Below are 24,450 nucleotides of genomic sequence, written 5' to 3' on the forward strand. Positions count from 1 at the left end.
CCCAACATCATTTCCAAATTCCCCCTCCCACCTCATACCTTCTCCCCACCCTGAGGTGCTTTAGATTCTATTCTAACAGAAACCGGACACAAAGCAGGGAACTTAATTCTGTCTCCACAATGAGGACAGATGCTCTTGAAGCAGAGGAAATGGGGAAGAAAGAAAAATCCCCGAACCACTGCAGTGAATGGCACCAGATTCCCTGTAAATCTGATTTGGCATCAATCTTGCCCCCTTATCTGGCTTGCAGGGCTGCTTCCAATGCAATTTGGGCCATATTGAAAGTTCATTGCATGAATGTTTGAGAAGGCATGCTTCGGAGGAAAAGGAGGAAGAGAGGATGATGATAGATAGATAGATAGATAGATAGATAGATAGATAGATGTAAAATAAGAACACATCAACCCAAAACAGCACAGTGTGGATAGGAAGAGAAAAATAAACATACACCTTGATGGTTACCCCCGCCGGGAGAAAAAAATACATAAATCACTGCACTACAAGAGTTTAATTCTGAAAAAAGGGAGCTGCCACAATTCTGGGATGTAGATTTCATAGAGAAGCATTCAGTTTCATTGTTCATTAAGTGCAAAAAGAGGTAGCAGAAAGTACATTTGGTATCTTTTCACTCCACTGTTGTCCTATTCCAACATGTTGGGATGATATTGTTCAACACTTTAGATAGTTCTGAGTTAAAGAGTGAAGTAAGAACTAAAACCCAAAGCAATTTCACCACCCTGATGCCAGTCACCACTGGTAACCAGCCACCATGGATCTTAAGAAGAAGTCAAGTTGACTTGAAAATTTATGTGTTTTTTCATGTTATCGTGATCTTTCCTACCTCTCTTCTTGAGGCAGGGTTAGCGATGGTCCTAAAGAAGAGAGGGAGTCTGGCAAGTCTCTGCTCACTAGCAGCTTTGCCCGTGCCCCAAGTGACATTCCGTCTCCAACACCATACTTTTGAAAGAATCGAGCCCTTATTAGATCTCAGGGTAGTATGCAGATTAAAAAAAACTCAAAAATCAAATTTAAAACAATTTTAAATGTAAAATAAATAGGAATAATTTAAACAGTCTAAAAATTCATTGAATAATTTAAAATAAATTAAGCAGTTCAAAGAGTGCAATAGAAAACAGTGCAAATTAAAACCTGCAAAGATGTTAGACTCTAAATATTTATTATACGATACTGGCAAAAAGCCAGTGTCAGTGCCAGTCGAGCCTCCATGTGGAGCAATTGGGCATTCCTCTGTTAGAGATCCTGATTAAGGAGTAAAGACACCAATGGCTTGGAGAAACAAACTAAAGGTTTTATTATAGGAATACCATTCTAAGATATGAAAGTTACTCAAGGTGCTAATCTAAACTAGTTTATTCTAAGGAAGAGCTGAGAGAGGACTGGTGGGGAGAGGAGAGGCATTCCTAGAGTATCAGTTTACCTCACCCAGGGAGGGCATTCCACAACTGGGGTACAAAAGCAGAGAAAACTCCTATTCTATGTAATAGACACTTTGGGGGGCCTAAAGCAGGCATATTCCATGACTCCAGCTTCCAATTCTATGTAACCAAAAGTGCCTAGGATTGAACCTAGGACCTTCTGAGTGCAAGGCTATAGTTCCTTGTAAGAGAAAAAAATGTAATTGTAATGCTGTTGTAGAACTATAATACAACAGCTATGTGTAAAGGTGAATTATAACTGTCCTAATTTACTCTTTGAAAGGATATGTATGATCAAGAGGGTTTTTTTTAATAAAAAGAAATGCTAGAAATTGTATTTGCCTACCACCCACAGCTCTTGGTTGTTATAAATATTATTTTGGTCTCACTACCTCAATTATAAAGAGATCTAAAATAACATTCATTATATTTATCATGACATTTTTATATACTGATTTAATAATAATCCCTCTGCATCAATTTCTGAATTATCTGTGCAAGATTAAAACTGTTTTCTTGGTGATACTTTATTGTCCATATCATTTTCACTTTGAACTATTTATTACTTTTTTTACTGAGCAGTGATTGAATGAATGTTATTATTTGCACTCTGTTTGAAAAACGGCACTCACGATGTAGGATCCTAAAGTTAAAACTACACCTTCAGTTTGATTGTAATCAAGCTCTGGTCTGTGCTCTATGCAGTTTTGATTTAGACCTTCCAGCTGAGACACAGTAGGGGAGATAAACCCTGAACAGTTTGATAATTTTGCCCATGTCAAATACTGGAAATGAAGTCACTAGGGGATGCCAATTGACACTTCAGTATTTTTGCTGCCAATTTTATAAAAAATGAAATGAAAGGATGGGGGGGGGGGAGCCCTGAATATTATGGAAAAGCAGTTAAAGTCTTTGAGAATATAGCAAATAACATGTGAATACAACATTCTAATTATCCCTATGAGAATGCACATAAACCCTAGTTTTACCTGCACCATACAGTTTAGTGTTGTGAACTGCTATATCACAGGTGTAGTCTGAGAGTAAGACTTGGACTCAGAGATACCAGGCTTCAAATCCCTGTTCAACCATGGAAACTCATTGGGAGGCCTTGGGCAAGTCACACTCTTATCCTCAAAGGAAGGCAAAGACAATCAATCAAATTTTGCCAAGAAAACCCTATGATAGGTTTCCCTTAAGAATACCAGAAGTCAAAAATGACTTGAAGGTAAAAAAAAGCAACAAATAATACCACATGGCTAGGGGAAATTATGTATGTATGTTTGTATTTAGACTCATGGGCTTTATTGATCCTGGGTGAGTACACTGGGATTTTCTAACCATGCAATATGAAAAAGATGTCATTTTGTCAAAACAGACAGTAAGGGAGATCCCCTGTCACTGTGGGCTATAAAATCTCAAGGCTGTACATGCTCAGGAGAGAGGTGACAACATCACAAGGTTTGGCCTAGCACAGCATCGCAACTTGTGGTGTTTTGCCAGCTGCACAATCAGGATTTTAAAAACAGAGTGCCAAACAATAATTTAAACAGATAAACATGAAAGGAGCTTAGAAAGCATCTCTAGGCAGGCAGTTCCAAAGATAATCAATAAGGCATAAGAAAGTCTTGCTCAAAGGAATATTGTAGCAAGAGTACATACTATATGAAAAAGCTTTGTGTCATCTATACAATACATGACTATTACTGTATTTAGCTGACATAAACATGATCTTTGCCCCAATATTAGAGGGCGGGGGGTGTCCTTTTAATGTCTCAGAATGAGAATTTTTAAATATAAAAATGGCAAAATATCAGTCGTTCCCCATGTGTGAAAAGTAAAAAATAAACAAATCATATCCAAGTCATCGATTTTTTTTAAAAAAATCCACTCCACTTATTTTTAATCCTTTCTTCTTTTTCATTCTCTCTTTTACAGTGACATTTCCTATGATGAGCACTCTGAAAGAATAGCTATTGCTGCTCTTGTCAGTTTTGTTTTGTCAGCTCGATATTCTAGGCCTTGCTTTGCCATTTTCAAGGTCTCTTTCAATCCCTGGAACGCAGCTGGCACTTCAATCAGGAGCTCAAACCGTGAAGAAACTGGCAGTTGATCCCCAACCAACTATGTGGAAGATATATTATATATTTCACAGTACACAGTGGAATACCCTTTTCATTTCATCATTGAGAGACTGCATCACTCATGAGCTCTTCTCTACAAAAATATTAATAATGTCCCATTCTCCTAAGGGATGAGAACATTTCGGAACTGAACTTCAATGACCTTAGCTTGTCAGACTGATACGATTTTATAAAACCTGGGAACGGTGCTTTTCCTCTGCCCTTATGACTTGGTTTTAAGCTCTCATGAGGTCTCCTGTCACAGGACATTTTTAAATCGTTTTCCTGAAAAGGTGGTAGGGAATGTTGAGAGTGCCTTGCTAAGACTAAATGGCATAAAACATTGTACGTCAATGTAAAACAATAATATAATAAGTGACATAGAACAATCTTGGTACAAATAGTGCTTTAAAATTCTTTTTCTTTTTCTGTGTTCTGTTCTGTGCAGATTTCTGTCTTTTCCATTCTGCTAGAGTCAAAAGTTCTTATGAAAGGCTGCAAAATACAACAAATTCCAAAATCCACAAAACAGTAATATCTTTTGGGGGCAAACTAAAAGGCACACTATATTTAATGCAAGCTTTCAAAGTCACTGGATTCTTCATCAGACAGATGTGTTTTAAAAAAATCACACAGAAAAAGAAAAGTGAAGCCCCATTATAATGGTGACACTTAGTCTGGAACCCCCCCCCCCCTTCCTAAAATCCTAGCTACGTCCCTGTGGGCACCACAGTTCAAAAAGGACATTGACAAACTGGAGCATGTCCAAAGGAGGGTGACTAAAATGGTGAAGGGTCTGGAAACCGGAACAATGGATGCAAGCTCCACCTCAACATTAGGAGGAACTTCCTGACAGTAAGGGCTGTTCAACAGTGGAACACATCTCCTCAGAGAGTGGTGGGGTCTTCTTCTTTGGAGGTCTTTAAGCAGAGGCTGGATGGCCATCTGTCAGGGATGCTTTGATTTAGAGTTCCTGCATGGCAGAGGGTTGGACTGGATGGCCCTTGTGGTCTCTTCCAACTCTATGATTCTGTTATTCTATGATTCAATGAAAGACCACTCCTTTTCTTAGCCACATGAGGACTGGACAAAGGACAGTAAAATGTAAATTTTATTAGCAACTTTCTGACAGTGGATTGGGGCCATGGCAACCACACGTCATGGCCCCAATCTGCCTTTTTGCTGGCTGAAAAAGAATGTGCAAAAAGCAAACTTTTCCTCCCCACCACAGCTGGAAGCCAGCTTTAAGGTGCTCCGGTGGTATGCGGCATATAAACTCCATGCTGCTGGAGTGCCTGGAATCCAGCCCATGTCCAGGTAGGCAGGCAGCTTGAAGCCGGCTTCCTGGCATCTTGGTGGCATGTGTCATCTGTACACCATGGTCCCCAAGATCCCTGAAAGCTGGCTTTTTATGCTGGTCTGTTTCACACCTAAGTTACTCAACTTGGGGTCCATGGTTTTCCATCCTTTCTGAAGCCACAGGCCCATTCTTAGGCAGAAATAATTAACTTTCTTAAGAGGTTATATGTTACATCTGGAAAACTTTGTAGGTAAACATTGCCAATTATAGTTCAAATGAAAATATTTTACCTTTGTTGGAGGCAGAAACCTAAAAGAGTTATGTCCCAGTCCTTAGCTCCCTCTTGTTTAGAATTTCCTCTGTTGTAGCTAAATTCAGTATCTTCAAATATAGTGCCCTGCTGAGATTACCATTCACACTATAGAATTATAGTGGTATTATTCCACTTTAGCTGCCATGGTTCCATTCTATGGCATCCTGTGGGCTGTCATATGGTGAGGAGGTAGAACTTTCCAGTTCAATTCTAAATGCCCCTCACTACACTGCAGATCCCAGATTCCATGGCAGGTAAAATAGAATAACAGCACTACAATTCTATAGTGTGAATGGGCCCCAGGTTGGGAAAGATTGACATAAGGTTGATTGAGCAACATATGTACCTAATTATGGTGTAATTACATATGGAAAAAATGGTTTCATAGTATGGAAACGAAATGAAACGAAATGCAGGCTTTCTCCATTTAATTTCTTACCCTCCCATTCAACATTTCTTTGTCTTTGTCTTCTTCTTCCTTGAATTAACACCATAGGGTTAAAGTGTCTCCTGAAAGTATGGTTCCAGACTTCCATAAGGCAGCCCATGTTTAGCACTGGATCTGGTTCATAATATTACAGGGGAGAGGTCACACTCTTACACACCTATTATTGAACATATGGGAAAAATCACAATAAAAAACTGCAAAGTTGATAAAAAAAATTCTCATAGAAATATTGTTGACTGCTTTACCGAGTGACTAAGAATATTTATAGGAGATGGGGGGGGGGGGGGTGTTTGAATAGCAGCAGCAACAACAACAACAAAACCAAACAGCTTCATTTATATACCTCTTCATACTGAACTAACAGTGTCTAAGCAGTTTACAACTGTAAGCTAATTGCCCCCCAACAATCTGGGTACTCATTTTAGCGACCTCCTCAGAAGGATGCAAGCCTGAGTCAAGCTTGAGTCCTTTTGCTGGTACTGAACTCGCAACCTTGTGGTTTTGAGTGAGTGGCTGCAGTACAAGCATTTAACCACTGCACCACCAGGGCACTATTGAATAAATCTAACTTTTCATTACATTCCTATTTTGTTCACTCCATTTTAAATTACTATGGCCCGTTACAAACAGGCACTTTAGTCTGCGCTCCGCGCGTGCTAGGGTTAAAAAGGGGCGTCCTTTCCAGACGGCCGCAACCCTAGGACGCACGGAGCGCGCACAAAATGGCGGCGTCTGTTCCACATGGCCGCCGCCATGAAGACGTCATGACCACGCCGCCTCTATACGGGGCAGCGTGGAAGTGGCGTCCTTGCTCTGCGCCAGGGCGTCTAGTGCGCCCTTAGCGCGGAGCAGGAAGGAGCTCTGTTTCAGAGCTCCTTCTGGTTTGGTCCGCTGGGCGCAGCCTTCACATGGCTGCGCCCAGCGGACCAAAGGAGGCCCCTTTCTCCTCCTCCCTGCCGCCGCGGGGTGTCCTTGGGGCTTGAAGCCCCAGGAACACCCCTTTTCAGGCTGCGGGTAAGCGGCGTTTTGCCTGAAAAGCGGTGGATCAGGGCCTCAGCGACTGCCGTTCTGGCCACTGAGGCCCCAATACACCGGGGAAAGGGGCGGGTACAGCCCGTCCCAAATGGGCGGTCTGTAACCCGCCTAAAACACACTGTTCATGAGGATGCCTTTGAAGCATGTTTACAAACTTTAACTAGTCCAAAGTTTTTGTTGTGTCCTTTCCAGTCATTTCAAACTTATGTGGACCCCTAAGGCGAACCAATCACAGGGGGTTCTTGGCAAGATTTGTTCACAGGGAAATTGCCGTTGTTTCCCACTGAGGCTGAGAGAGTGTAATTCATCCAAGGTTAACCAGTGGGTCTCCATGGCAGAGAGGGGATTTGAACCCTGGTCTACAGAGTCATAGTGAACACCCAAGTCACTAGACCACAAGATCTGTAGCCAAATTTTTCACTTGGGCTGGCTACAGGGAGTAGACAATTCCTGTGCTTCAACAGCTGCATTGGTTGTCCATCCCTTTCCTGGCAAAATTCAAAGTGCTAGTGATGACTTACAAAGCCCTATACAGCTCTGGTCCAGGTTATTTGAAGGACTGTATCCTCCATGTTTGAGATGAATGCTGTCCCTCTCATCCTAAGAGATACATTTGTTGAGAACACAGGAGAGGACCTTTTCTGTGGCTGCTCCATAGCTCCAACATTCCTTTCCCAGAAAGGTTAGACTGACACCCTCCAGCAAGGTATCCACACTGCAAAAATAATCCAATTTGACAGCACTTTAACTGCCATCGGTCAATGCTATGCAATTCTGGGATTTGTAGTTCTTTGAGATATTTAGTCTTCTCTGTCAGTCTTCTCTGCCACAATAAACTACACTTTCCAGAATTTCATAGTATTGAGCCATGGTGGTTAGTGGGGCCAAACTGTATTATTTCTGCAGTGCAGATACAACCCTTGTGATCTTTCTGCAAATAGTTTAAAACATGTTTATTCTAGCAGGCCTTTGACAGCTCACTTTTTTAAAAATGGGAAACATACCATATATAATGTGCTGGATTTTTCTTTGTTGTTTAATGGTTTGTACTTTTAATTGGATTTAATTTTACCATGATCAAATTGCCTTTTATTTTTTGTATCCTGTGAATTTTTAGCTATTTTTGTTTAAACTGCTGTAAGCTGGTTGAGTCCCAAGCTAGAAAAAGATGGGACATAAATGAATATAACAACAACCTACACACTTGAAACTCTGGGACAGCTGTGTAGATACATGTAATACATTGCCCTCATCAAACTACATGGAAGTGAGTGTCAATCCTTTTCCCAGTCAACATTATATGTATTTCTGTATCTTCCAAGAAAGAGAGGTGGGAAAACAGCTAATTACACATACATGCATTCTTCACCACTAACACAGTATATCAGAACATAGCCTTTGTAACTCAGAATATAGCTCGTATATATCAGAAAGATTGAGGTTTGTATAATATCTCCCACCATTAAAAGAAATAAAAACTCCTCCCAGATTTCAAGAGAGATACCAGACTTTGTAAGAATTTAATGAACCTACCTAAGGGTTTTCTATTTGCACTCCAACATTTGCATTATTACAGACAATTGGGAGGACAATTAGGATCCATTTTAGTAGACATAAACTATAGTATTGACTCAGTGCACAGACTTTCATGCTTCAAAGCACTATTTTTCATACTCTACTGTAATAAAAATTGCCGGAGGGAAAAGGAAAGGACAGACCTAAGAGAGCTCAATAAACAGCTCTTTAAATAAAATTAAAGAAGTTTTTTTTAATACACTCCCTATAACAACTCCGATAAACGTATCTCAGAGGAAACATTAACATATAAAGGCATGGATAAACTAAATCCTATACATTTCTTTATCAGAATTCCAAACATGGGCTGAAGTCCTTATTCAGGCATCCAGCCAAAGTGTATGTAACAGTAACCTGATAGGATGGGATTGAAAAGTAATATCCACTTCTGTTGGGACAATTCATGGCAGAAAAGCAACAGAGGATGGGGATCTTCTAGCTTTCCATAATCTCAGGGTCCCCCACAGCAGAAGTCCATTGTGTGAGCTGTAGTTTGGGCCATAGTCCTACTGAAATAAGTAAACTTCAGGCATTCATAACTATCATATGTGTGCAGCCATGCCACATCTGTAGCTTCATACGTGAAGTCTGTTCTTCATTAAGAGATGGGCTGTTGAGTATATCAGCACCAAATCTTTGTCATAAGTGCACCTTCTAAGGAGGTTTCAAGGGAGAGACTTTGATGAAAGATAAATGTGCCATTTCGGCATGCCTGGCTTTGTCAGTCCACAAAGAGAGTGTGCTGATCTCACTATGTTCAAATGGCCTAGCAGGACATTTTTCAGTAGAACAATTACAGTACTAAACCACCAACAGCTGCCTATGAGATGGTAGTTTCTCTTTCCAGAACTGTTTTTGTCCAACTCCTATATATGAAGTTGTTTCTGGGGTTGGGAAAAGTAAATAGCTGTCTAGAAGTGTTCTACAATGAAGCCAATGTTTGATCAATGGGGTGGTTAGTTGTGCTTAAGTCCCATTGAATTCAGTAGGAAAAAAAATATTCGCCAGTACCAAAGATTTACTAATTCCAGTGGGATCTAAATTCAATGAAATTGTTCTTAATTCAACCTATTGTGTTTTCAAATGTCTATACCTAGTCACAGTATGCCTAAATCTATTTTACAATGTACAAGGGATAACAGATCCCTCATTAGAATTCTATTTCCCTTTACAAGTAAAATAACTCTCTAGGGCCTGGATAACACTTATGGATTTATAGTTTTCTTTTAAATGTGACACCTGTTGTAAGCATCTAAGCCTAAATACAGATGGCTTTAGCAAATCAGAGACGTGTTACATGACAGAAACAACTGGCAGAAATAAATAGCCTGTGGAAATGTTGAACTGAAGAAAATCAGTGAACAAAGCCCAGTGGCTATATGTAGCCCACTAAAGTTTTCTTAGATACACATCATATTTGATATTTTTATGGCTTATTTGGCAAAGGAGGTTGTTGGCAGACTGCTGTGCCAAAAGAGCTTAAGACATTCAGCCCAAGTCCCATGTTTGTTCCATCTGGTGTCTTTCATGCACTGAAGCTTGCCAGCTTTAGTGAAGACACCGGGAAAAGATGTGGAATTGTGGAGAGCACTTGGAAAATACTCACTGTATCAAGTTGTGTGCACATGCTGCAAATATCTAATGAGTCATTGTAATTAGCTAATACCATAAACAGAATCTCTTGATGGGCTTAAATGCAAGACCCAGCAGTTTTAGAGATGAGTATAGCACATGCTCTGAGATATTCCACAGCTGAAAAGCACTGTCTATCCATGCAACAGGAAGATCCAGTCCTGATTGAATTTGGTCTAGAAAATCTGTCCTATTGAAACAGTAAGTGCTCACCTTGGTGAAATCTGGATAATTCTTTGTTTTGAATAAGCATACATCCAGACAGAGCATGCTTCCTTGTTTTGGCTGCAACGCGGCTGTGACTTTGAGGTGAAACACCTGAGCTTTAGTGTCCAATGTTCTCATTGGTTTCATTTGTTCTTATCAGGTTTAGTGGTTTTTTTTTTGTTTCAACCTGCTCTTTTTGAAACCACTTTGTCATTGAAGATCATTCTGATCACTGAAACTATTTGCCTCATTTTGCAGTTACTAGCTGAACACATCTTATTATAGAATCTGAGGCTTTGCCAGGGAGCTTTATTATCTTTTCTCCCCATATTATAATCTAGTGTTAGATCTATAGGTCTTCATTTTATTCTCTGTTTTATCTGTTTTCTGTGCACAGGATTGTCTTTTGTCTTTAATTATTTCTATATCAGGATCCACATAAATTGCCTCCCCCACCCCACCACTTTCTCAGTTAATATGAACTCATTTAAGACCAATGGACCAGTATGGAAGCTCAGATTTTAAGATACTTTTACCTATATCCTGATAATACATCAAATCCAATATATATTTATAAAGTGTACATTTCTTCTTCGTGGTCTCTGCGAATCATACAAATGGGTTTTACTGCGCCTGCGCAGTGCTGCTCGGAACCTTCTGGAATCACTGGGCAAAGTTTACTTTGCAACATATAGAAACTTTTTGGCGGTAACTCCGCCCCCCCGTTATAAGGCCCCTGCCTTCCCGCTCTTTCCCCAGTTCCTTTTTTCCGCCGCGCTAGCTGCTTGAAGGAACTTTCACTCGCTCTTGCTTGTTACGGAATCACTTTCACTAGACCTTGGACTGTTTTTGACCACTCTCTTTCTCCTGCCCCGGTAACTTCGGACTTCTTCGGCTCGTTTTTGACTTCGCTTTTGACTCTCCCTTTAACCGGACGACTTGGAACAATGCCTGCACCCTTCAAAAAGTGTGATGTCTGCGGGGGCAAGGTGCCCGTTCAAGACCCTCACTCCTCCTGCCTGCTGTGCCTGGGAAAGGACCACGATGTCAGAGCCTGCCTCCTTTGTAAGTCTCTGTCCTCCCAGGCCAGGAAGAACCGGGAGTCCTGGCTGACCTCAGCTATTGCCCTGGGAAAAGTCCGGGAGGGACGTCCCCGCTCGTCGTCGCTCCCTCCAGTCGCGCCACCTGCGTCTTCGTCCCGGGCCAGCGTTGCAAGTGTGGTCTCTGTCCCGGCCGGGACACGATCTCCTACCACCTCCGATGTGACCCGTGGTCCTCCGAGACCCAGTGTCACCGACGAACCCTCCAAGCGCCCCCAGAAGACCTCGGGGACTGAGGGTTCCGAGCCCAGGGAGAGATCCGGGAGGAAGCCATCCCTGGAGGGCTCACGCTCGAGAGAGCGTGTGGAGGCGGAGGTCCGGATCGCTTCGCCTCCGTCCTCCAAGGCGTCGTCGAAGGCATCTCGACACGCATCCAAGTTGCCTGAGACGGAGGCATCTTCCTCGGGGAAGACGGCACCATCGGATAAGGCTAAGCCAGCCAAGGCCCACTCCAAGGGAGCCACTGTCCTACATGACTTGCCGGACAACCCCTTCTTCCCCCCCGAGGACCAAACGGTAACGCCGGCATCTTCCAAGAAGAGGCGTCATAAGGAGGTGACCGAGGCAGCTCCACCCAAGAAGTCCAAGCCCAAGGACCACACTGGGTCAGGGCACCCAGCCAAGCCAAAGGAGCGTGCTTCTCACAAGCACGCTCCCCTTCCAAAAGGGCCTCAGCGACGGTCCCTTCGTGCCCGGAGACTTCTGCCGCTGCGCATGCGGCCACTGTGCTGACCACACCGCTGCCGCCGGCACAAGACCTTGCCACCGTCAGTGAGCCTACCTCCCCTCGGAGGCAGCCATCCCTTCTCTCCTTCCATTCGGACGCGGAGGAAGCTGACCCTGGCTCTGACATGGACGAGCCACAGGAACCGGACACTGACATGTTCTTTGATACCGAGACCCAGAGGTACTACATGTCAGTCCCGAAGGAGACGGCCTTTAGGGAATTCACCAGGCTTAACCTGCGCCCGGCGGTTCCCCAGACAGATAAACCACCATCTTCCCATGCTGTGGCGTCGACTTCGGTACCTCGCCGCCTGTCTCCTGAGCCAATGATCCCTCGGATCCCAGCCCGCACTCCATCCCGAGCCGAGGTCGCAGACATTCCCCTGACGTCTGACTCCGATTCCGACCAAGATCCCTTGCCTCCATCGCGGGAACCGTTGGAAGGGGAAGACGACCCATCCGAACCGCCCTCACCCCAAGCCATGCATCACCCGGCTCTTCATCTCCAACCGATGATGTCCGCTCCTTCAGCGAGCACATCATTAAGATGTGCCGAACCCTGGACATCGAGCTTTCCCCTCCTGAGGAGGAAGCTCGCGATCCTGTGGAGCGACGAGTCCTCGGTCGTGTCCCCACACCTCCCTGCATCCCGATGTTGCCTTCTCTGCAGTCCATCGTTCAGAGGTCATGGGATGCCCCAACTTCGCTCGCCGCATCCTCCAGGAAGGTCGAGATGCTATATCGGATCTCTCCACAGGGCTGTCCGTGGTTGGCCGACCACCCCAAGCAAAACTCGGCGATTGTGGAGGGGGCACAGCAGACCTTTGTGCCCAAGCAAGCGATGTCCCCGGCAGATCGAGAGGCCAAGAAGATTGATGGCCTAGCTAAAAAGGCTTACTCATCGGCTGCCCTCATCGTTAAGGCCATAAACTACAACGCCTGTATGGGGGCCTACATTCAGGCTTTGATGGAGGGGATTTCACCCATCATCCCTGACGTCCCAGATGAGGTCCAACGCCGCTTGGTGGAGATCCGCGATGAGGCCCACTCGATCGGGAGCTGGATCATCACCGCCTCCAGGAACGTCGCTGACTGCGCGGGTCGAGGCATGGCAGCATCGCTGGCTCTGCGCCGACATGCTTGGCTGAGGGGGTCGGACCTCAACGCCAATGTCAAATCGGCAATTGAGGACATGCCCCTGGACGGTACCGGTCTCTTCCATGCCGACACTGACGAGCGTCTGAACCGCAAGTTCAGAATGAAGGCGGCAGCAAAAAAGCACGGGATGTCGTCGACCTCCATCTCGCCCTTCAGGAGGAGGCACCGTCCTTGGCCACCGCAAGGTCAGTCCCAGGGTACCTTCCCTCAGGACCGACAGCCCCAGCAGCAGGGTTCACAGAGGCGTCGTTACCCCTCACAGTCTTCCTCCTCCTCTGGCCGTCGTAATTTCCCACCTCGGTACCGCAAGTCCCGCCGGAAGGACACCGACCAGGGGAAGAAGAGAGCCTGAAGGGACGCAGCGCACTTAGTTTCCCCTCCGTCCCTTTTCTTTTTGGACATCCTGAGGCCCTTTGTTAACACCTGGGCCTCAATAACATCGGACTCGTGGGTTCTCAGCATCGTCCGTAGGGGTTATGCCCTCAAGTTCCAAGAGCTCCCCCCAACCGGAGCCTTTATGTCCACTCTCCCCTCGGACACCCTTCTCGACGAAGTGCGCACTTTGCTGAAAAAAGGAGCAATCTCCCCTCTACCGCCCGACCAATGTTCTAGGGCCTTTTTCTCCAGGTACTTCACGGTACCGAAGGCGGATGGTGGCATCAGGCCCATCCTGGACTTGAGACAATTGAACCTGTTCCTTGAATACCGTCGTTTTTGAATGGTAACCTTGGCCTCCATTCTACCTCTGCTCCATCAGGGCCTGTGGTTTGCAACCGTCAACCTGAAGGATGCCTACTTCCACATCAGGATCCGGGAGTCTCACCAAAGATTCCTCGCCTTCGCTGTGGGCTCCGCCGCGTATCACTACAACGTCCTCCCCTTCGGCCTTGCCACGGCGCCGAGAGTCTTCACGAAGTGCATGGCACCGGTGGTGGCATACCTCCACCAAAGAGGGTTCATGGTCTTCCCGTACCTGGACGACTGGCTGTTCGCTGCCGAATCCCAGAGAGAACTGCAGGAGGCACTCTCATTCGCCTTACACCTTTTAGACTCCCTCGGTCTGGTCATCAACCGGGAAAAGTCCCACTTCACACCGTCCAGACAGGCCAAGTTCATCGGGGCCATCCTCGACTCCGAAACATGCTCCGCAGCTCTCCCTCCGGATCGTTTCCAGGCACTGACGGCTTCGATCAGGCCCTGCATCTCTCACAGAAGGGTGAGGGCCAGGGATGTTCAAGTCGCCCTGGGCCACATGGCGTCGACGACGTTTGTCACACCATGGTCAAGACTCCATCTTCGACCTCTACAGTCCTGGTTCCTCTCGGCCTTCTCCCCGATGGAAGACCTTCCGTCCAAGTGGCTCACTGTACTGAGACCTGTAGCCACTTCCCTCAGATGGTGGTTGGACTGCCGCAACGTGTTCATCGGAATGCCCTTTCATCAGCCTCAGCCCCAACTGACTCTGACAACAGATGCATCCCTGGAGGGATGGGGCGCCCACCTGCTCGACCTAGTCATCAAGGACAGGTGGTCTGCCCAGGACAAGCTTCTCCACATCAACGCTCTGGAAATGCTGGCAGTAGAAAGGGCACTGAGGTCATTCGAATCCGTTGTCACAGACAAGGTGGTCCTCCTGAGGACGGACAACACCACCGTGATGTACTACATCAACAAACAGGGGGGCACCAAGTCCAGGACCCTGCTCGACCTCACTCTCCGCATCTGGGACTGGTGCATCCAGACGTGTCCTCCTCCAGGCGATTCATCTTCCCGGAGAGGACAACGAGCTGGCGGATCGCCTCAGCAAATCCCCCTCGGTGTGCCACGAGTGGAGGCTTCACTCCGAGACGGTCAGCGACCTCTTCGACCGGTGGGGAAATCCCCGGATCGACCTCTTCGCGACCAGGTGGAACAGCCACTGTCCCCAGTTCTGCTCCAGGAAGCGAATGGACGGATCCCTCGGAGACGCGTTCGCTTTCCTCTGGACGGGAGAGCTCCTCTACGCCTTCCCTCCGTTCCCTCTCATCATCAGGGTGGTGTCCAAGATGACAACGAACCGGTCGCATGCGATCCTGATCACGCCGTGGTGGCCGAGACAACCTTGGTTCGCATCCCTTCTCCACCTCTCCAAGAGATGCTTCCTTCACCTCGATCCTCGCCCGGACCTGCTGTCGATCCAGGACGGACGGATTCTCCATCCAGACATCGAGAGCCTACGGCTGGTGGCCTGGAGGATACGGCCCTGACTGCCCTGCCGGAGGCGGTGAAAAAGGTGATCCTGGCTGCAAGGAAACCTTCCACCCAGCGGTCCTATGCCCTGAAATGGAGGAGGTTTAGCGTCTTCCTTGATCGAAAGGGCTTGTCTCCTGCTCAAGTGTCCACTCCAGTGGTGCTGGAGTTTTTGATGGCGCTTTTGGATGAGGGGCTGTGCCTCGCATCCATTAAGTGCTATTTGTCTGCCATTTGTGCTAAGTACCATTTCGGGGGGAGGGCTTCCTTTTTCAGGGATCCCTTGGTGAAGGGGTTCCTTAAGGGATGTGCCAACTTGTATCCTCCTGTGTCGGTACCGGCACCGGCTTGGAGCTTGGAGGCGGTACTGTCCGCACTCCAGTCCAAGCCCTTTGAACCGATGGCCACAGCGGACTTGAGACTACTGACTTGGAAAACCGCCTTTCTTGTGGCCATCACCTCTGCCCGCCGTGCGGGCGAACTCTGTGCCTTGCGGAGGGACCAGCCCTTCCTGAGGTTTCACAAGGACAAGGTGGTCCTTCGGACAGACATTACTTTCTTGCCCAAGGTTGTGTCTGCTTTCCACATGTGCCAGGACATTGTGTTGCCTACTCTCGCATCCAATCCGACCTCGGATGCAGAGCGAAGCCTGCACTCTCTTGATGTCAGGAGAGCGCTGGCGTTTTACCTGGACAGAACTGCTGCCTCCAGTCGGTCTGAGAGACTTTTCCAATGCTACTCGGAGCCGAAGAAGGGGTTGCCTGTGTCTGCGCAGAGGTTTTCCAAATGGGTGGCCGGTACCATCCACCTCTGCTATGAACTGTTGGGCAAACCTCTCCCTGGCAGGGTTCGGTCCCATTCTACAAGGGCAATGTCAGCATCCTCTGCATTCCTGTCGGGGATTCCCTTGGAGGATGTCTGCAAGGCTGCTGTCTGGTCCCAGCCATTGACTTTTATAAAGCACTATAGGTTGGACACCAGAGCCATCCGAGACGCAGCTTTCGGGAGGGCTGTGTTGGTTTCAGGGTTGCATTGATTGCACTACTGATGGTTTGTGTTTCAACATTTATGTACATAATGTCTCTCACTGTTTTACATTCTGTTGAATGTTGTTTTGCACAATTTCAATGGGACTGGTCTTGCACGACCTCTTGTTCCCTTCTCAGGTTTAGCAATGTTATTGCTATGTTTGGTCTGTGCATCAACAAAAAGGCTGACTCTTTTATGGTTCAAGGTGTTTATTGTTCCAATAAATATGCCTTTGGTTTACCATAGCTTTGGTCTCAGGACACTCCCTCCGCCGCTTACCTAAGCTTGTCAGTCTAAACCCATTTGTATGATTCGCAGAGACCACGAAGAAGAAGGACAGGTTGCTTACCTGTAACAGTATTTCTTCGAGTGGTCATCTGCAAATACATACAAATCCCACCCGTCCATCCCCTCAGTGTCCTGCTCTTATTGGCTCTTTCCATCGCCTGCTTGGCGGAAAAATTGCGGAACTGGGGAAAGAGCGGGAAGGCAGGGGCCTTATAACGGGGGGGCAGAGTTACCGCCAAAAAGTTTCTATATGTTGCAAAGTAAACTTTGCCCAGTGTTTCCAGAAGGTTCCGAGTAGCACTGCGCAGGCGCAGTAAAACCCATTTGTATGTATTCGCAGATGACCACTCGAAGAAATACTGTTACAGGTAAGCAACCTGTCCTTATTTGTGGTCATTGGCTGGTATACATGAAAGACTAGTCTTAGATAGTTTAGCAGTACAAACTAAGAAGAAAAAATCACTAGGCCTTTGTACCATGGGATTATATTACAAGAACTATTATAACTTCCTTAAATGTAGTCTGCAAGTTTGGGAACAGAAATCCCCTAATACACAAAGCAGTTTTCATTTTGTATTGCACCTACCCAGGGTAGATGGCTAGGCTAAGGGCTGGCAAGATAAAGCCCAGTGGATGTATCTAGCTCATCAAAGCTTTATTCTGGAAAAATTCTTCCTCCCTCCTTCTCCTAAACATAAAAAGTTCATGGGTTTAGTCATTGTAGAAAAGTCCAGACAAAGATGCAATCTACTTTGACCACAACTAGTAATCTACTAATTAGAGTGACCACTTAAGCATTCCTCCCATAAGAGCAAATGCCTCACCTAAGCCTCTGAGTCTGCAGAGATTACCAGACAAGCCCCATCCTCTCACCAATCATGTCAGGGTTTTTTTTTAAATGGAAACATACTGGGTTCAGACCAGCTATTATCACACATCTTCACGATCATGTGACTGGTGTAAGAGAGCCGTGGAGATCTTAACTGTACTCTATCTACTCTGGAACATGACAATAATCATTCAAACAGAGTACTCTTGCAAGAAGAGAACTATTCCTCAATATCTGTACAGCTTGTCCACTATACTACTTATTTAACAACAGGCAGAAGAACAAGGACAGGCATAAATACCCTAAAGACATCAGATCCCATCTGATCTTGGAAGCTAAGCAGGGTCACTCCTGGTTAGTACTTGGATTGGAGACTACCAATGAATATCAAGAATTGTAGATTATATTTCAGGGGAAAGAATTGGCAAAACCACCTCTGAGCATTCTTTGCCAAAGAATACCCTATGAAATTCAAGTTGACAGGCAACTTGAAGGCATACACATACAAACGGCAGGGGGGGGGGCAAGGGGGAATGGGGACAAGGGCAAGTCTAGACAAAAATACCCAAAACAGTTTAAGTGTAACAATTGCCTGTTGAGAGAAAGAAGTGGGTTTCTCCCAGATTCCAAAGGAAGTTATTTTTTGGGACTGTAGTTCCAAGAGTTCTCTTGTAACATGGTAACTGTCTGGAGAATATTGGAAGCTATAGTACAGAAAGTAACTTTCTCTAGCTATACTTTCTCCAGAATACAACATGTTGTCTCTTTTTCTCTGGGACTTCATTTTGAGCTCAGTGTTGGCTTAATTAAAATAAGCAATCCATTCCTCATAATAATCAGCAGTACTGAACTACCTTCTAGTGTTATGCAGAACCAGCTGGCTTGCCATAAAATAGACCAATTTAGCTTGGATGCAAATCACATCACTATAAATAAAGATAGTCTATTCTGGGACTTGGTGGAAATAATAAACAATTTATTTTCGGCAAGTTCTGAGACAAGCTATAGAGAAGACAGGAAAATACATTTTATCTCATAACATAAAAGCCAGGTGGCACCTCTACTAATTTTCAGCCACTTCTTCTGATTAAGAAGCTACTAACAAACATAAAAGGAAAATGGTATCTTTCTAGAAAACAAAAAAAGGCAAAAGAAAAGGAAGCTATTTGGAGCTTTGATGAAAATGGATTATTGCTGAGAGCATAACAGTTCTAAAAACAACTGTGCAGGTGCTGTACTCTTTGTCATGAAGTGAATAATACTTGTCATGCATAGTGTAGAATCCAATGACACAAAAGCATGACTCAAAGAAGAAAGCAGTGTAAGTGCCCAAAATGATAAGTTCACATAACAGTTGATAGTGGTTAGAGGTCTAGTTAGTGATTGTAGAGGTTAGGAATTGAGAACATTGGCGATACACTCTAGCAGTGATTCCCAAACTTTGGTCCTCCAGGTATTTTGGACTTCAAATCCCCTACATTTTGTTGTGTCTTGTCTTTCTTTGTGGTTATGATATCTGGCTAGTCCAGTGTATCACAGCCCAAGAGACAATCAAATGACCACTAGAGTAGGGATGGCCAAATCTAGAGAGTCTGGGGGCCAGTTTTGCACAAAGGATGGGTCTCAAAAAACTGCAGCTAATTATTATTATTATTATTATTATTATTAAACTTTATTTCTAAAGCGCTGTAATTATACACAGCGCTGTACAAAGTCGGTAAAATTAAAAAGTATATAAAAGCCTGCCCAAGGCGTACATTCTAAGATAACAATAAAAGAGGAATAGATTAAATTACCATATAGAAAAGAAAAAACAAATTAAAAACATCAAATATAAAACAAATCACATCACATCAAATATTGTCAGACAGCCAGATGACAATCACAAATTCCCTGAGAACGCTTCCCTAAACAATATGGTTTTCAGTTCAGCCTTAAAGCTGGTTAGGGAAGTGATGAGCCGTGCATGCAGAGGAAGAAGGTTCCAAGAATGAGGGGCAGCAAGAGAGAAGGGACGGATCCGGGATGGGGCAGAGGAGATCCTGGGTTGAAAGAGGAGACTTTGGCTACCAGAGCGGAGAGTGCAAGTAGGGATGTAGGGAGAGAGAAGATCGGTTAAATAAAGAGGGGCCAGCCCATGCAGGGCTTTAAAGGTGAGTAGCAAAAGTTTGTACCTGATGCGGAAAGGAAAAGGGAGCCAGTGAAGGGAGGACAACAGAGGGGAGACATGATCATAACGGCGAGCGAGTGAAATAATGCGTGCAGCTGAATGCTGAACAGAAATTAATGGGTGGATATGAGAGAGGGGAAGCCCTGCCAAGAGGAGGTTACAGTAGTCTAGTCGTGAGACCACTAGGGCATGGACCAGTGTCTTTGCGGTAGAAGCTGAGAGATATGGACGGATTTTGGTGATATTATAGAGAAAAAATCTGCAGACTTTGGCTGTAGTCTGGATCTGAGGGATAAATGACAAAGAGGAGTCAAAGATGAAACCGAGACTGCGGGCTTCCTGGACTGGCTGGATAGAGATGTTATTGACAGCAATAGAAAAGGAGTAGTGAAGGGTGGGCTTAGGAGGGAAAACAAGAAGCTCTGTCTTGGACATATTGAGCTTCAGACGCCGATGGTGCATCCAGTGGGAGACAGCTGTTAAACAGGATGACACTTGCTGCTCTAGCTCTGGCGAAAGATTAGGGGTGGAAAGGTACAGTTGGGTATCATCGGCGTAAAGATGGTAGGAGAAACCAAAAGAACTGATAAGTTTGCCAAGAAAGAGTGTGTATAAAGAGAACAGAAGGGGACCCAAAACAGAGCCCTGAGGAACTCCAACAGATAAGGGGACAGAAGATGAGGTCTGACCACCCGATAATATAATATAGTTGGCAAGCATTTAGAATGGGGAGGGTATTTCTTTATTTTGTTCTAACACATCAAGCATGCAGAAACAGTAGTAATACATAGAATAATAGGGACAAACTACGAAGAGATTAATGTTAATTCTGTTCCTTATCAAACTTGAAGGAGTTCAGCATTGTTGGCTAAAGCCCCTCTCTGCTTACAAAAGACCTTCAAAATTGCTTAGCTGCACAACTTTGAATCATAGAATTGTACAGTTGGAAGTGACTCCAAGGGCCTCCAGGCCTATGTATGGGGGAAAGCTGCATACCTTCATATAGCTATCGTTTGGTATTTTCCTAGCTATGTACCTTTCAGATATTGGTTGGTTGTTGTGCGCCTTCAAGTCATTTCTAATTTATATACCATACTCAGTATCCCAGTGTCCCCAGCCAGCATGCCTAATGGTTTGAGGATGGTACTAACTGCTCTGTCGTCTATGGGTAATGGGAAATTTATTCCTACAAATTTGGCGCAAGCTTGATCTACAGAATACCAGAATATGATTTAATTACAGTCACATTTACCACAAAGCATCTTCTTGAACAACATATTCTTAACGTACTTCACATTAACAATATACTTCTAAAAGTATAGCATTGCATATACTTTGCATGACATATATATGCATGACAGTTCCTTTACAGAGGAGGAAAGCATTTGAAATAGCGTTGGGTATTTTGCCAAGTCTGTCAAATGAGTAACACTTCCACTTTCTCTGTTCCGTCTCATTAAAATTGTATTCTAATTCTGCCTCAGCTTGGTCTCTTTCCTTCGTAAGTCATTGCCTGCTCATTACTTCTACTGTGAGAGATGAATTTTATTCTAACTTGATAGCACGGATAAAGAACTGAAAGGCAGGCAGCTGGGAGAAATGAAATTAGCTTATTCTAATGCTTTTTTGAAAAGGCTTTTTCATAGCCACGGGTTATGATAAGTGTCAGTTTGGATTTGTGAAACTATCTTTGTTTAGCTTGTTTTCTTTTTAAAAAAAATTAGTAATAAAAAGTATGTTGGATTTAAAGCAACAAAATATGATCTCTTTCTCACAATGTTTCCAAAATCAATGTTGCTAATAAGGTCACTGATTATTTCCTCTGTTATACTGTTATTATACAGCTATTATAATTATCTAATTATGATTCATATTTTGAAGGTTATTTTATCCTAGAGGGTAAAAATATAGAATGCAGTTTATGTCATGCAATAGCAGTACTCTGAAAAGTATCATCCTGATCCAGATATTTATGTGCACTCATATGTACATGCATTTATTTTCCTCAAGTATGCATTGCCTTTCTCACAGCTGTAATCCTAATCATATTTTTATACCCCAGATTTCCCTACAAATACACTGTGCTCAAAGCAATTCACAAAATATAGTCAATTTAAACACAGTGCTAACACAACAGCAAGAACCATCACTACTATTAGGCAGGGCAAGGCAGTCCATTGCCTCCGACAATGGATTGTGGCCATCAGGAAAGGACAGCAAATGGTGAGTTAGGGGCTCGACAGAGTGCCCTGAAGGGGCAGCCTGCAATTGCCCCTTTCCTAGCCAGGGGCAGTGGCAACCTCATGCCGTGGCCCTGACATGGTCTTGCAAGGGCACAAAAAGGAGCTCCTTTTGCCACCCTCAAAAGGGCACCATGCCCACAGCGATGTGGCTATATGGCACTCCTTTGATGCTGCATCATCTGGATGCAGTGCCAGAGGTGCACCATGATGCCATGCGGGGAGGGTGAGTCAGGTGTGCGTCGTGAGGATGCTATGCCCCGATTCTGTCCCCATGCTGGCCTTTCTGGCCGGTCTGTAAAGGGCCATCCTTACTTCATTGCTGCCAGGGGTCCATGGGATATTCCACTTCCCCTGCCAAAGTGATTTACACCGTTAGATACTGTGTCTCTTGACTTGAGTGTGGAAACATTCTTTGTTCCTCCAGCATAGGAAGAAAAATGGTTTGGACCCAGCCATGAAAATATATGATTAAGATTTCAAGAAAAGTACAGTATAACTTTAAGAGTACAACAATAAATGGTTCAGTAGGAGTGTGTTAGGTGTTCAAATGAATGTAAAACATATCAACTATTAAACAAACAATAATACCAAAAACATTGTCATCATATACATTATAATTATATTAAGTCTACAGTGCTATGGTACCAGGGCGGCTCTCCCAGGGATCATTAGATTCATTGGGTGTCAACAGAAATTCTTCTACTTGGCTGGAGTCCTGAAAACATTTACCCAGTGATAAGTCACACTGGGGCTTTTATTTATTTATTTATTTATTTATTTATTTATTTATTTATTTTCTGGGTAGTCATTGGATTGGATTGTGCACCTTTGTTCCAATCTCACATATACACATTGTGGACTGTATCATGTTGGTAGTCCAACCAGAGAAGGAAAGATTAAGTGAATCAGTTGTTAAATGTGATTAGATACAAAGGGAAATCCCATTGATTACACTGATTGGGACCAACAGGATTCAGGTGCAAGTCTCTGGATTTGCTGGTATAGGTTGATGCATGGTTTCATTGTGACTACAAAATTTCCTTATGCAAGTATTTGCTGCATACATTCTGTTTGCCTTATGAACCCTGGCTAATATATGATTTTGGGTGGTACTGCTCTCTCAACCAAGCAGATGATGTTAACAAGTGAACTGAGCATGTCAGCTACACCATTTCACAGAACTTCCCTCCCTCGAAACAGCCGGGCATGCTTAGCTCACATCATCACAGTGATAGAAGACAAATGTATGAGTAGTGAAGGAAATTAGGCCTGACTTGTGCAAAACAGAATATACATGCTTCACTTGATCTGTATATTTAGACCTTCTATATGTCAACAATACATAACCAATTACATGTGTACCTCTCCTCAAGTGTAAAGATATATAATTAAATATCAATGTCAGGATTGTCCATATTATTGTATTTCCAGTTTCTGTGTGTGGTTGTGAATCTGGACAGTGAAGAAAGCAAGTGTCCCATGGCACTGGTAAATGTGCCAAATGGCCCAGCAGCATGCCCATGCAGACAGCTGCCATAATGCAAGAACAGTGGGCTGGAGAACAGAGGAGGGCAGACATCTGCCAGGCCAAGATGCTCCAGGCTGCCCCCAGAGTATCCTGACCCATTCATACAGGGTCTAAGGATGTGCCTGTACTGCAGAAATAATGCAGTTTGACACCACTTTATCTGCCATGGCTCAATGCTATGGTATTCTAGGATTTGTAGTTTTGTGAGATAATTAGCCTTCTGTGTCAGAGAGTTCTGCTGTCCCAGCAAACTACAAATCCCAGGATTCCATAGCATTGAGCCTAGCAGTTAAAATAGTGTCAAACTACATTATTTCTGCAGGGACAATGCAGGCTAAAATTGAGATGGAATGCAGAACTGGTGAGTAAGATAAAGTGTTTAACCACTGTCCTGCATAGTGATGCTGTTCCTCAGATACAATCCCTCCAAACCCAAACTATTGTTTTAATATTTTTGTTTTTTTCCCAGTTGATGTTCCAGAAAATCTGGGGACAGAAGTTACTTTCTTAGGCTACAGCTTGTAGAATTATGACAAAGAACAGTTGGAAGGTTTCCCAGAGTTATATTTCAAACTCCTGCTTCAAGAACAGAAAAGTATAGCTTACTGGGGGAAGTGACTCTAACCCATTAGATGGGCTTGGGGGTCATATGTCTTGGTAAGTCTATCTTCCAACAGTGGTCACTGGTGAGCATATTTGGGGATGGAGATGGGAATGGCAGGCAGAGGCATCACCATTTAAATTTATCAGAGTGGCTAACAGTGGCGCTACATTGGGCAATGCAGGGAATTTAAATGCATACCCTTCAGCATCCCTATTTGGCAGGGTCTATCCCAATTAATCCTCTATCATGCTACTTTTCTACTGCTTTTAGTTTCTCTCTCCTGCTCCCACTTTCCTCCCTTTGAACTCAGCATACTTGAATTGCTGTAAACTGAGTTCAAGGTGTAAACGTAGTATGAACTCAGTTAAATCGTTTAAAGGGGAGAGGAGACGTGGAGGTAGATTCTTGCCATTCCCAGTAGGCCTAGGCAAAAGCAAACCACTGCAGCTTCTCCTAGCTTGTGTATTCTTTCTCGTT

The sequence above is a fragment of the Sceloporus occidentalis genome, unplaced genomic scaffold (assembly GCF_023333645.1).
Source record: "Sceloporus occidentalis isolate IW3139 unplaced genomic scaffold, rSceOcc1.0.p SCAF_1, whole genome shotgun sequence".
NCBI lineage: Eukaryota > Metazoa > Chordata > Lepidosauria > Squamata > Phrynosomatidae > Sceloporus > Sceloporus occidentalis.